Source organism: Pseudophryne corroboree, chromosome 8, assembly GCF_028390025.1.
Source record: "Pseudophryne corroboree isolate aPseCor3 chromosome 8, aPseCor3.hap2, whole genome shotgun sequence".
Taxonomy (NCBI): domain Eukaryota; kingdom Metazoa; phylum Chordata; class Amphibia; order Anura; family Myobatrachidae; genus Pseudophryne; species Pseudophryne corroboree.
The window spans coordinates 142,519,363-142,533,623 of NC_086451.1; the positions used below are offsets into that span (position 1 = coordinate 142,519,363).

Genomic DNA, 14,261 nt, shown 5'->3' on the forward strand with positions numbered 1-14,261 from the left:
GCAGAGCACCCTATACACATAATGCCACACATTAGTAATGCCTTTATACACATAATACCACACAGTAATACCACTAACACATGACACACATTAATTATGTCATTATAAACAATGCGCCTTAAACATTATGCCAACCTTTATTAATGCCCTTATGCACATAATGTCCCTTACACATATGCCGCACATTATTAATGCATTTATACACATGACACACATAATGCCCCTTACACATATGGCGAACACTACTGCACAACTAACCCACCCGCACACAGAACTCACAAGGCCGCTAACACTGTGACCTGTGCCTCTGCTTGGATACATATGTGTCATATTTCATCAATACGCCATGCAGCAGGAGATGCCTGGCGTGAGTCAGCTGTCAGCTGTGTTAATGTCAGATGCAATTTTTGATAAAAATGCATCTTATTTGCATTACTATTGGTTAGGATGCACAAGCAGCTTCTGCCGATTAAAATGATATGTGGCATGCCTATTTTTTGTGTGCGACTGTGGCTGTATTTGCATACAAAATGTTACATTACAGTGATTTCCAGGAATACACTGTAACGTAGTATTTTGTATGCAGATACATACCTCCCAACATGACCCTCTCCAGGAGGGACACAATGCTCTGCTTCTGGAATTTTCTCTTAATTTCTGATTGCCGGCACCTGTGTTGAACAGGTTAATGAATAAGAAAGGTGTTTTAGCACAGGTGATGGCAATCCTAAATTAAGAGGGAAGTCCAGGAGCAGAGCATCCTGTCCCTCCTGGGGAGGGTCATGTTGGGAAGTATGCAGATACACCTTCAGTTACACACACAATGAATATAGGCATGCCGCATATCATTTTAATAGGCTGAAGGTGCTTGTGCCCCTAGGCATACCAAATTCCCTAGGCATTCGCCTAGATTACCTATGACTAGGGCTGGCTCTGTCTGCTCAGGAGATTAGAATAGAACACAGTTGGTGACATATCCCTACACTCGATAAAGTAGTTTATTTCTTTAACACTCAGTAGAAACATGCTCTGCATGATTGGAGAATGACAGCCATCTGTTTTTCTTTACTTTAATTGGGACATAACTTATCCCACACGATTCAACTGAATAAGAGTAAAATAGGATATATTTTCACTACCAACATTGTCCTAACTTCTCACCAAAATTCCCCTATCATCTATTTAATTTACACATCAGTGTGATACACAATGAGGGAAATATTGTAAAACCAACTGAAGTGAGACCAAACACTAAGGGAATTTTTGCATTTATTTAATAAATTTTTAACCCTTACAATCTGCTTACTCTTTGCAACTGCCTTTTGAATACAAATTCTCTGAACTGTTATCTGGGAGCACCACCAACCCAGTGCTAATAAAATTATTATCAGAATAGCCATACGTTGGTACACATATTAAACTACAAAGCCTGTATAGCGATTTTGAATCCATTCCTGTGCAGATTCAAAACTTTATTAAGCTTGGCGGCACTGAGGAATTAGTTAAACAGTTGATCGGATAACAGTTCTCCTATTACTGAAATATATGGAACACATGTTGTAATGTGTATTTTTTTTAAAAAGATACCGACCGGTGTGATTGTATTAAATTTATTATGATTGTGTTTATATTATATGCAGTATTAAATAACTTGTTCCAAAAGGGCTGTTTGCTATCTTTGACATGAGTTTATAATTTATGTTATTTTATTATATTATACGTATTTAATTAAACCAAATAGTATTTAATTGATTGGATACCACTGATTGCATCCGGTTCACTATAAACTACACTATATAAATGTTTTAATAGTGGGCTTCTACCCATCTTCTCCCAGTTAACCCCTTTGCAGCTCGATGGACCGAAAGGTCCTCTCTGGTGCTGCCGTCTCTGCTCTCACATGCTATAGAAGCTAAGAACTTGATTTTGGTGTTGATACCGCTGCAGTGCTGCCTGTTACCACTGCCTGTTCAGCTCCTTTTGCCAGAGCCACATATATTTCACCAACTGCTGGCCTGTTGAACATGCTACAGTCACCATGATCTAATATCCTTACTCCCGCAGCCCTGCCTGCTGCCATGCCGCCGGGTCCCTACAGCCATTTCCGCTCCTTCCCTACATTATCCGCAGACCCAGGAACCTACATCTCTTAACCCTATCTATCTATCTATCTATCTATCTATCTATCTATCTATCGTAATGGCACTTCAATTCCTTAATGTTACCTGGACTGCACTATACGTTTGTGTTTGATCATATGCTTGCTTAATACGGGTGGTATTCATGTGACTGACGGTCTGCTGACCGACAGTCACATGACCTCCTCCACCATCCCGCCGGCTCAGTATCCCGATGGTCGGCATGCAGACCAACAGGGACTATTTCCACTCGTGGGTGTCCACGACACCCATAGAGTGGGAATAGAACCCGTGGCGACCGAAGGTCACCACCAAACCCGCAGGGCGGCAAGCCCGCAAGGGGCTTGCTGCACTCGCCCCTCCCCGCCGGGATCCCGGAGTCTGTATGCTGCCGGGATCCCGGCGTCGGTAAGCTGACCGGCGGTCAAGAGACCGCCGGTCAGCCATACTACACCCCTTAATACAGCTCTATCCTACTTTTTGGAAAAACCAAGGAGTGGTTTTGCAAAAACCAAGACATGCTACCCCAGTATTAGAACCCCCCCCACCCCTATATATATATATATATATATATATATATATATACAATGCTCAAAAAATAAAGGGAACACTTAAACAACACATCCTAGATCTGAATGAATGAAATATTCTTATTAAAGACTTTGTTCTTTACATAGTTGAATGTGCTGACAATAAATTCACACACAAACTATCAATGGAAATCAAATGTATTAACCCATGGAGGTCTGGATTTGGAGTCACACTCAAAATTAAAGTGGAAAAACACACTACAGGCTGATCCAACTTTGATGTAATGTCCTTAAAACAAGTCAAAATGAGGCTCAGTAGTGTGTGTGGCCTCCACGTGCCTGTATTACCTCCCTACAATGCCTGGGCATGCTCCTGATGAGGTGGCGGATGGTCTCCTGAGGGATCTCCTCCCAGACCTTGACTAAAGCATCTGCCAACTCCTGGACAGTCTGTGGTGCATGAAGCGAGACATGATGTCCCAGATGTGCTCAATTGGATTCAGGTCTGGGGAACGGACGGGCCAATCCACAGCATCAATGCCTTCGTCTAGCAGGAACTGTTGACACACTCCAGCCACATGAGGTCTAGCATTGTCTTGCATTAGGAGTGTGGATGCTGATTATTTTACACAGTGGCAAACGCAGGATTTAGTAAGGGGGGTTTCAACCATGGAGTGAGTGTATGCATATATACAGAGTACATATATATATATATATATATATATACTCTGTATATATACATATAGTGTGTGTGTGTATATATATATATATATATATATACATACATACATATACACACATACATACATACATAGCACACGCATTCATACATACACAACCACACATACATACATACATACATACATACATATATAAACACACAAGCACACACACATACATACATACATACATACAAACAAATTTCATATACAGTATACATACTGTATATGTTATACTTACATACAGTACCACCAGGGCATAGGAGGCAGGGGCAAACCAGCGGCACTGTGTGAGGATGGGGGGAGCTGCTGTGGCTGAGCATGCGCAGCCAGCAGTTCCCCCGGGACACTCTCTATACAGAGAGCTACATAGTTCTCTGCTGCAGCATCTCCGCTATCGCGTATGCGAAAGCGACCGCGGCTTTTACTGAGACGGAGACACTGCAGTCTCCGTCTCAAAAATAAAAAACTTGTCTCATCAGGGGAGTTTCCAGGTACTCGGAAACCCCCCTTTGTGCGTGAGTGTTACAGGACAAAAAGCAATACCTTATTTCACCAAAGTTCAAGCCGCTGTGGCCGCTGTATTTAATCTTTAACCCCTGTACTGTTTACACACCTTATGTACACAAGATCGTACCGTGTGCGCACTCTGCCGAACGGACGTAGTAAGTACACGGTTTGCGTACACAGGCCTACACGCTGTTAGCACAATGCAGCTACACATATGATAGAAATACACCTTAAACCTTAGCAGGAAATGGGACATGACACCAATTGTATTTCAAAACTATGTTGGGGTCCAAACCACCAACGGTTATTTTACAAGCAGGGGGTTACAACAATAATACAATACAATAAGAGAAAAAGGCTACAGTCAATGGTACATACGTTTGTTCGCCTGCGCTACCCGGTCCGGTCCTCAGTCAATCAAGGTAGATGACCTTCAGAGATTGTGTGTGACCGGGCCTGCAGCTGGCCTTTTATACATTTGTCCAAAACATAATACAATGGAAACTGTAATCTCTTCATCTATTGGTCACGGGGATGGTCATTTACAGTACAGGAGAAGAGAGGTCATGGGTCGGTTTGAATAGGTGGACAATGTCTGATCCAGGTGCACTTGCAGCTGGTCTCCACTGGGTTCCCACTGAATATCAGGAGTACAGTAAATACAGTTGATATTAATATTCTGCTCCGGCGCATATCTATTCGCAGGGGCGTGCTATCTTCCGCAAACCAACACCGGAATATTGCTCTTAGAATACCCTACAGCTGGATACCAAACACCACCTCCTAACCTAATTCTGTCCCCTCATATCCTGTAAAGGTGAATCCCTTTGTTATTATACCCTTTAAGCAAGTGTAACTCGCTGGTGTGGTGCATGCTGACTATGTGTAAATTGTGCACTATGTGTATTAAATATGAAATGTGTCCTTGTGGCTTTTCCATGCGATTACAAATGCTACTGTAATTACTCATACCATGCGCTAATATGCACCACCGCGTGAGCGGCTATACGCAGCTTGTGAGCATAACACGCACGGCAGCACAAGTACGCGCATGGAGACCATCTGTGTGGAGTTTGTCCGTGATGTGTCTGGATGCAATATTTTCAACTTCGACAGTCCACCCTTTGGCAGTCATCAATAACTGCCACACTTGTCTACTAAACAGAAAATATTATCTACACGATATATACAAGTTTGGATGATCGGTGGAGAGTTGTAGGTAGGAAATGTATACCCTAGTGGGATAGTAAAAAGCATGTATTTATGAATCAATGTCTGAGGAGCATGTATCATCGTGCCGTATATGTTCTGAATAAGCTTCGAGGTATTGCGAAGTATACATTAATTCCTTCTTATCCCGTATTAAGGGTCTGTATTTGGGCAAACAAACACTACCAAGCTTTGTTCGGGCAAGGGCTTTCAACCCTTGCCTCTTCGGTTTCTACTACCAACAAATGGGGAGCACATTTAGTTGATGATACATGGAGGGGGAACATATGTGAGTGCTAGTATATGTGGATAACACCTGTCGACTATGGGGGTAATTCCAAGTTGATCGCAGCAGGAAATTTTTTAGCAGTTGGCCAAAACCATGTGCACTGCAGGTGGAGCAGATATAACATGTGCAGAGAGAGTTAGATTTGGGTGGGTTATTTTGTTTCTGTGCAGGGTAAATACTGTCTGCTTTATTTTTACACTGCAATTTAGATTGCAGATTGAACACACCACACTCAAATCTAACTCTCTCTGCACATGTTATATCTGTCCCCCCCTGCAGTGCACATGGTTTGCCCAACTGCTAAAAAACTTGCTGCTGCGATCAACTCAGAATCACCCCCTATGTGTGCCATTAACTGGAGGTTGCAGAGATGAGGACAAGACACATATATAAAAATACATTCACATAAACATTGGGTAGGGCTGACATCTTTCCGGTTGGATGTTTTCTAGGTAAAAGGGGGGAAACAGAGAAAAATGGTGAAAGAAACAGGCCATGAAATTCATTTGCAATCCTTATCATAACATTGTCTCTATGGATGGATAATAAATCAAATCTGCTGCTGTAACAACGCCCTCGCCCCTTAGACTCATCAAATTTGTGCTGTGCTTGCGCCGCGTCAGAATTCGAACACACCTAAATATCAAACCAATAATTATGACGACACCCAGGATACAAAAGAGAAACTTTCCTACACTTGCAATTACATTCTGCACCCACTCTCCTAATCCAGAAAACCATTTGAGTGGGTTTAACCATGAGACCCAGCTGGTCAATTCATTACCCACAGCCGTCAAAGTAAAATTTTGTCTCCTCCGGAACTACCACTTCAACTGCAAGATCTCGTCCATCCTTTGATCGATGATCTCCGTGGGGTCGTCAGTGCTGTTCGTAATGTACGTACAGCACTTCACACCATATTGAGTTGCCAAAGTGACACAATATCCACCCGTCACTGCCATGACATAATTCAGGACCATACTGTGCTGGACCAACTCCATCTTGTAGGCTTGTAACTCCCTGCCCGTATACCTAAAGGTGTCATCATACATCTCAGTGATATTATCTATCAAGTTCACAAGCGCATGGATATACTTAAAATTTATAATTCCTCTGGCAGTACGGGAGATGTCTAATGCGAGAAGAATTTGAATCCCCGTGGATTCATGGATCAAATCAGAGGCTGCGTGCTCTGCCCTATCTATAATGTGTCTCTTGATGATGTGTTCATAGTGAGTATAAGTATAAGGAGTCAGAGCGCTGCGGTGAATGTCTTTCATTTTATCGTGTTCTAAGATCATGACCTCTGGTAGTACCCTTTCAATGTAACACAATCCCTCAGAGCTCGGAGTGAGCCACTTGTATGCTTTCCTCCCACATATGAAATAGGCATCATCTGGGAGAACATAGGGGACAAAATGTAACAACACCATATTGCAAATTTTCCAGGTAAAGAAACCATTCCCCAGTTCTCTCATCTGCTCAGTACAAGTATCAGGCTGGATGATGTGGGCACAATACCCTTGTGATACTTTTCCAACCCACATGGTCTTGCTCCCACGTGTATACCTATACCGAAAATACCTCCTACTATTGGTTATCTTGCGTACAAGTTCAGAGTCAATAGGAATCCTATCACTCCTGGCAAAAAGATAATTGTCTCGTTATTACAGGTTACTTCCCAATTTCCGGGTTTTCGGAAATTGGAGAAGCATATTAGCGATCTATCTACATGATACTGGTGGAGCTTCAAGCTAGGGGGCCTAGATATATTGAATTTCTTGTCCACCGGTCTCCCACCCCATATTTCGAGTACCTCATCTAACGTTGAAGGATATGGCACTAATCCAGACTTACTCTGTCCTTGAGGTACTTGGGAGCACACCCAGCATTCTGTTTGGTTTAAGACCTTACCCACTAATGAGTGGTAATCACTCAACGGATGTCGGTCCATATCGATATTACTGTTGGACTCACATCTCTGGATGCACCCATCTTTGACTATGTTCTCGCAATATCTACAAATACAATATTCATCAGACAATACCCCTCACATTGCCTCCAAGCTCCATGACTACAACAGCGCTTACTGATACCAGCCTTTACTCGAGTGATTTGCTGCTCCTGAGATCCTACAAATTCATCAGAACCTATTCCAGATCCTTGCTCAACCTCTCTGGGACCCTCACAAAAAACAGATTGTCCTGATCAAAAACAGAATTACTAGCAGAACCCGAAACGCAGTCCCTTGTGATAGATCCATTTTGTTAGGGGAAAGAAGGAAAATAAGGAGGCGAAAAGAAAGGAAAATGCAGTGGGGGTGAAAAAAGAAAATGGTGTGACAACCGTCCTTGATCTTGTTGCTCTCTGTACTCAGGTGCCGTTCAACAGTCCTGCCTCCCAGCTTTCCCAGAATAGACTCTCTAGTGATATGAGGTTCTCTTCACCTTGCTCTTTGTCACAAGATTTCTCCGGGTCAGCGACCTTCTTGCAGTGGGACGACTGGACCCAAGTCTCTCTTTCGGCGACATTTAATGCTGTTGTGCTGGTTAACAAGACTTGGTACGATCCTTCCCACCAGTCTATGAGGCAACCTGAGCGTAAGAAATTTCGAATCATCACATAATCCCCAGGCTCAATGTCATGACAATTACTGTTTGGCAGGTCAGAAATCACCAGTTTTAGATTTCTTTGTTGATTTCTCAGCTGCTAGCTCATCCTAACCATGACAGTTATTTCATTATTTCACTTCAAATCATCCTGGGGGTCTATCATTACATGGGATTGTCGACCAAAAAGAATTTCAAAGGGTGATGAGTTAAGTGGTGACCTGGGAGTGGTTCTGATGCTGTACAACACTAGTGGCAAGGCTTCTGGCCACAACAATCCAGTTTCAGCCATCACTTTGCTCAGCTTGTTCTTAATAGGGCTGTTCATTCTCTCCACCTTTGCACTTGCCTGTGGCCAATACGGAGTATGTAGCTTACTATTAATTCCCATCAGTTTGCACATGACCTGAAAGACTTCACCTGTAAAATGGGTACCCCTATCACTTTCAATCATTCTAGGGATACCATATCTGCACACAAATTCCTGCACGATTTTCTTTGCAGTGAACACGGCAGTATTTGTGGCAGCGGGGAATGCATCTACCCAGTTGGAAAACACATCAGTACATACTAACGCATATTTCAAATTCCTACAGGGTGGTAACTGTATGAAGTCGAATTGTATTACCTGAAACGGTCCGTCTGTAGGAGGGATATGGGATGGCTCAATTGGTATTTTCTTACCAATATTCTTCCTCAAGCAAGTAAGACATGTCATTGCTTTCCTACCTGCATGAGAAGAGAATCCTGGTGCACTCCAGTAGGCTCTTGCCAGCTTGCACATACCCTCTTTGCCCAGATGAGTCAGACCGTGTGCTGCCTCAGCTAGACTTGGAAGATATGCTCTGGGGGACACTGGCTTACCGTGTCCATCTATCCAAAGTCCTGAGGACTCCTGACCATATCCCATCGCCTTCCAGACTGCCTTTTCCTGTACGGAACACAAATTTTGCATTTCGATTAACTGTTGAATGTTAACTGTTTCAAATGTCATCAGTGATGTGATGTTTGTTTGTATGGTTGTGCTTGCTGCTGATTTAGCAGCTTCGTCTGCCCGGCTGTTACCAAGTGAGATTGGGTCTTGGTCGTAAGTGTGTGCTTTACACTTGATAACAGCCACTATGTCTGGATCTTGTATTGCTGTCAGGAGCCTTTTGATGTGGGACGCATGCACTACAGGTGTGCCAGCTGCCATCATGAAATTTCTGAGGCACCACGGGGCCCCAAAATCATGCACCACTCCAAAGCATACCTAGAGTCTGTGTATATATTAGCTGACTTACCTTTGGCCAACTCACATGCTCTGGTCAGAGCTACCAGCTCAGCGACTTGTGCTGAGTGTGGTGGGCCAATGGGTTCAGCTTCTATGATACCTTCGTCATCTACAACTGCATATCCGGTGCACAAGTCTCCTGATTCTGTCTGTCTGTGGCAACTACCGTCAGTGTAGAAGGTAAAGTCTACTCCTTCCAGTGGGTTGTCACTGATGTCAGGTCTCACAGTGAAAGTTTGGTTCAGGTATCCCTTACAGTCATGTGTATCAGTATCTGCACTAAATCCTCCTTCACCATCGTTCTCATCCTCCACCCTTTGTGCATGACCAGGCACACTTGGCAAGTAAGTTGCAGGATTTAGTGAGCTGTATCTCTTAATGGTGATGTTTACAGGGGCCATCAGTGATAATTCCCACTTTGTAAACCGAGCAGATGAGACATGTCTGGTTTAGGCAGAGTTCAGTAAGGCTGATACTGCATGAGGCGTATGGATGGTTAAGTCGTGTCCTAACACTACGTCCTCGCTTTTACTTACCAGCAAAGCTATCGCTGGAACACTTCGCAAGCAAGTGGGGAGAGACCGTGCTACAGTGTCCAATTGTGCACTGTAGTAGGCTACCGGTCTGCTGGCATCACCATGTCTCTGTGTTAAGACTCCTGCCGCGCACCCAGCACTTTCAGTACCGTACAATTTAAAGGGCTTCTCATAATCTGGCATACCTAATGCAGGTGCTTGCGATAAACACTGTTTTAGTCTCTCAAACGCCAGTTCGGACTCATCGGTGTGAGAGACCCGTTCCGTTTTTTTCAAAGAGACCATTTCTTGCAAAGGTAAAGCCAGTATGGAGAACCCTGGAATCCAGTTTCGACAGTACCCACACATTCCGAGGAAAGAGCGGATCTGTTGCTGAGTTTGTGGCAGAGTCATGTCGCGAATCGCCTGTATTCTATCAGCGGCGAGGTGTCTAAGTCCTTGTGTCAAGCAGTGTCCCAAGTATTTAACCCTGGTCTGGCACAACTGCAACTTATCCTTTGAAACCTTGTGTCCTGTCAGGTAAAGATGAAACAGAAGCTGTTTAGTATCTGCCAAGGACGACTCGAGTGAGTCAGAACACAACAACAAGTCATCAACATACTGTATTAGCACTGACCCACTCTCAGGTTGAAAAGATTGTAAACAGTCACGTAAGGCCTGGGAGAAAATAATTGGGCTGTCAATGAAACCTTGGGGATACGAGCCCAGGTGGACTGTACTCCCCTGTACATAAAGGCAAAGAGGTATTGGCTGTCAGGGTGAAGAGGGACAGAAAAGAAAGCAGAACAGAGGTCAATGACAGTGAAGAATTTTGCTGTAGAGGGAATCTGCATGAGGATGACAGCTGGATTGGGCACTACGGGGAATTGGCTCTCAACTATTTTGTTTATCCCCCTTAAATCATGCACTAGCCTGTAACCCCTCCCCCCACTCTTTTTCACAGGGAAGATGGGGCTATTGGCGGTGCTGAACGTCCTGACTAGCATGCCCTGCTGTAGCAGCCGCTCTATGACAGGGTACACTCCTAACTCTACATCTGGCTTCAGAGGATATTGAGGGCTTTTTGGAGCTATCCTGCCATCTTTTACTTGTACTGCTACTGGAGCTACATTTGCCATCAATCCAGTGTCCTGTCCATCTTTGGTCCAAAGGGAACCCGGTATTTGCAAGATCATTTCCTCTTCCTTTGATGGACACGTGTGTATAACAGTAGAATGCGACATTAGCCTTTGAGGGGTGTCTAGAATATCTTGCACTTCTTGTGCGTGGTTCTCAGGTATATCCAAGAAGACACCCTTAGGAGTACAATATATGACACACCTCATTTTACACAATAAGTCTCTGCCAAGTAGATTAGTCAGAGCCAATGCAGCCAACAGGAAAAAATGTTTGGTTTGCAAGGGCCCTATCGTAACCTCTGCAGGTCTACTCAAAGGGTATTGTTGCACTGTTCCTGTTACTCCCATTGCCGAAATCATTTTTCCCGTGGTTTTCACACATGATGTGGAATTCAACACTGACCTGGCCGCCCCTGTATCTACAAGAAAAGGTAATGGTACACCAGCTACATCAGCCATGACCCCAGGTTCCTTTCCAAGGCTAGCAATCAACTTCACTGGCTGTAGACTACAGGTATGGCCTGACCTCTACTGTGTAGTGGGACCTTCCTGCAGCGCATTGGCAGCTACGATATGTGAGGGGGATAACTGAGAGTTTTCGGAGGTCTGCCAGTCCCTCCTAGGTGGGTACCTCCGTGTTTCCCCTCTATATGGTCCCTGTTCCCAACTACAGTATGTGTGTTATAACGTGGTTCGTATCCTGGTCTAGGGGGTCTGTATACATTATGTGTCCTTTTACTCCTACATTCCCTTGAGTAATGCCCTTCCTTCTGGCAATTGTAGCATACTATTAACCATGACTTACCATCAGGGGTCTGGGGTTTTGGCTGATGGGACTTTCCTGTAAGTGCGTGTTTACTTACCATCATCAGCTTATCCCCTTGCGACTCCCTGTGTTTTGTGATATTCCGATCATGCTCGATCGCGGACTCTCTCAACGCAGCCACCGAGATACCTCTCCAGTTAGGTAGAGAGGTTTGCACCCTAGTCCTCAGTGTTTCCTTTAGACCATCCTTTAACACCGAGACTGGTGCCTCCCTGTGATGTGCATTATCCTTAATGTCCTCGATCCCTGTGTATCTAGCTATTTCCTGCAGTGCTCTATGGAAATATTCAGATGCCGTTTCACCTTCTTTTTGTCTTATGGAGAAGATTTTATTCCATTTAACAACAGTAGGGAAATACACTCCTGATTGCAGATTGATTTGCTTTACGTTCTCCTGATTGTACTCATCAGTGAGAGGTACTTTTGCATCTAACTTACAATCCGTTATGAATTTCGTGATGTCAATATTTGAGGGTAAACACACCCGTAGCACTGTTCGCCAATCTTTATTTGTGGATTCATGGGTGTTACCTAACTCTCTAACAAATTTCTGGCATCCGACTAGATCTTTTCTGGGATTCTGACATAATTGACCTTAACTCTGCTCGGGACCAAGGACAATGCATGGCAATGTTCCTGATGGGAGTTACTCCCTGATTGTCAGTTCTCCCATTGGGAACCTCAATCACCCTGACAGGATTTAATTCAACTACATAATTTTGGCTTGACTCTATAATGCGGGAAGCTATCGTCTCTGCATAGTGTATGGTGCAGTACTTACCTGTGGACACAACCCCACTTACCCCTCTGCTGGGGGGCATCGCTACAACCCTTGGTGGTTGGGCCGTGCCCACCTGAGTATTCTGTATGGTGGCTGCTAGAGAGAGTGCCAATATCGTGCTGGGCTCATCTTCCTGCTCACAGTCCTGGGGAAAATTTAAAACGGGATACAGCTGGCAAGGGTTAGGGTTAGCACATTGATCAATTACTTTACTATCCTTTACCAATGCACAATTGCTTGTAGCCAATTTCTCTCCATCAACATATGGTGGTGGTGGTGGTGGTGTGGTCACCATCGCTTTTCCGCTAGGGTTGGAACCTTCTGTGCGAGCCAATTCTCTCTGCACATCCCCCTCTTGCTGCCACAAGTTTAAACAATCTGTATGTCTGATCCTTTGTTTTCTAGATTTTATCAGACATATCCTAATCCTTATGTTCTGTAATACCTCTGGCTCAAAGCTGCCCATCCTAGGGAATGATGCCCTATCTTCAGCAGTCATACGTACCCATTCAGAACAAAAAGTCTCTGCGTGTGGACCATATTTCCCACACATAATAAACCTCGCTGACCCCTTGGGCCACGGCTCTTCAGCCTGAACCCTGGCTACCATACGCCCACCGCTTGTGCAATTGGATCCCATCACAGACTTTTTCCTTATACGCAATCCCCAATGCACAGCACGAATAGGTGGTGAAAGTTCTCAGAGCGCTTTCACCCACTCCTTCTCCGCTGATGTACCACGACTCACTCCAGTAGTGACCACCGCCTACCCATTGAAGTACTCTAACTGGCTTCTATTCACTGGAAGTTTTAGGAGTGACTTACCTTTTCCAGTGAATATCTACCGTTGGATATATTCCTGAGAGAGACCAGTGAAAACTCCCTATACACTTATACACAAATCACGCTTGCGTATGCTCTAAATGGCGCTAATGATACTGCGGTTTTGCGCAAAATTTTTGCACACGAGTATCAAGTTGCGCCACGTATTGCACAAATGCGCGGTCCAATCGCACAGTGTATAGGTACTAGTTACCTATCCGCTCTACGACTACTGGAGTCGAATATACAAGCTGCGCTCCTCAGCCGATGCGTAACAAAAAAAACTTTACTTCAGTCCACAATTCTTTACTACAGAATGCACAATTCCCTATTACGCTCCTCTGCAAATCTCCTCACGATTTGCGTACTTCACTATCTGTTTTAACGTGGGTCAGCCGCCTCACGCCGCCAAGCCTCCACTTACTTGGTATCACCGACGGGATCCCGAATTCCCGGGGTTCAATACACTCACTCCTACTTTAAGCTCACACAAATACACAGTGTTTTTCTGTACGGAACAAATTCCACTCTTTCTGATTGGCAGCTTTACCCCAGAGATAGTACAGTTTAGACAAAAGTCCTACAGTAATCTGCTTTTGAAATCGGATAGTAATGTGCTTTGTATTTAAAGTTATACTATCCCACCTTAATTGAACAACTATCGTGTGATTCTATTATGCGCACGCAACCCTACGCAAGCTTGCGTAATCACGCAACCATGCGTACCTCTATGCCGTGTGCTTCCTTGCGCCACATGCACGTTTTGTACGCTGCCCTCACGTTCCGTACCACGTGTAGCAACGTGCGTACCCAATAAAAACCACACAACTTCTGTAAATGTGAGCAATAAAACTACTATCGCCAACTAAACACAACCCACACTTGTTCTGTATAAACCGTA

The 14,261-nt window shown here is 44.2% G+C and overlaps 1 protein-coding gene across 7 annotated transcripts in view; it reads right to left on the bottom strand.

Annotated features, from left to right (window-relative positions):
• Positions 1-14,261, bottom strand: part of FRMPD3 (FERM and PDZ domain containing 3) — a 1,010,703-nt gene that overhangs the window by 296,910 nt on the left and 699,532 nt on the right. The gene's annotated exons all lie outside the window — the stretch shown is intronic.